The sequence below is a fragment of the Lepisosteus oculatus genome, chromosome 7 (assembly GCF_040954835.1).
Source record: "Lepisosteus oculatus isolate fLepOcu1 chromosome 7, fLepOcu1.hap2, whole genome shotgun sequence".
NCBI lineage: Eukaryota > Metazoa > Chordata > Actinopteri > Semionotiformes > Lepisosteidae > Lepisosteus > Lepisosteus oculatus.
In genome coordinates this window covers 16,253,912-16,254,739 of record NC_090702.1, presented here as the reverse complement: position 1 = coordinate 16,254,739, position 828 = coordinate 16,253,912, and the positions used below count along the sequence as shown (strand labels likewise).

Here is an 828-nt window from a genome sequence, read left to right as displayed (position 1 = left end):
ACTAGTTCTTTACCATTTTAAAAATGTAAATATAACCCATTTTTGGGACACGTTTTTTGTGACTCTTGGGAGTTCTCTAAATGAAAGTGATGGATTGTATAAACCTGACAAAAACTGTACAGTAGTCTTCAGATATGCATATGTATTGTCCAAAGAAAATGACTGGTAGAATCTATTAAACAAAACCTTAGCTGTTTTCTACTGTCTCAAAATATACTGATGGAAAAAGGAAACGCAACATACTATATATTGCAACTTGCCAATCACACGAAAGCTTGTTAGGTGCACTTTTACCCAACAAGGTCCAGGTGGCACTGTGGTTTGCCGGTGATGTGGCTTAGTTGGTTAAAGCACCTGTCTAGTAAACAGGAGATCCTGGGTTCAAATCCCAGCGGTGCCTTTCTTCTCACACTGTATACAGCTCCAGTGGCGCAATCGGTCAGCGCACGGTACTTATACAGCAGTGCACAGTGGAGTGATGCTGAGGTTGTGAGTTTGAGCCTCACCTGGAGCAGTGTCTTGGGCGGAGTGGTGGCTCTGTGGCTAAGGATCTGTGCCTGTGACTGGAAGGTTGCCAGTTCAAATCCCGCAACTGGCAGAGTAATCCTACTCCATTGGGCCCCTGAGCAAGACCTGTAACCCCAACTTTTCCTGGGGCGCTGTACAATGGCTGACCCTGCGCTCTGACTCCAAGCTTCTCTCTCCCTGTCTGTGTCTCAGGGAGAGCAAGCTGGGGTATGTGAAAAGACAAATTCCTAATGCAAGAAATTGTATAGGGCTAATAAAGCAATATTATTATTATTATTATTATTATTATTACATCATACT

At 43.4% G+C, this 828-nt stretch overlaps 2 non-coding genes across 2 annotated transcripts; both read left to right on the top strand.

The window, feature by feature from the left end:
• The first annotated feature begins 326 nt into the window (after positions 1–326).
• Positions 327–400, top strand: trnat-agu (transfer RNA threonine (anticodon AGU)). Its single transcript has one exon. It is a non-coding gene; the product is annotated as a tRNA-Thr (tRNA).
• A 20-nt stretch (positions 401–420) lies between these two features.
• On the top strand, positions 421–514 carry trnai-uau (transfer RNA isoleucine (anticodon UAU)). The gene is made up of 2 exons: positions 421–458; positions 479–514. It is a non-coding gene; the product is annotated as a tRNA-Ile (tRNA).
• The last annotated feature ends 314 nt before the right edge of the window (positions 515–828 follow it).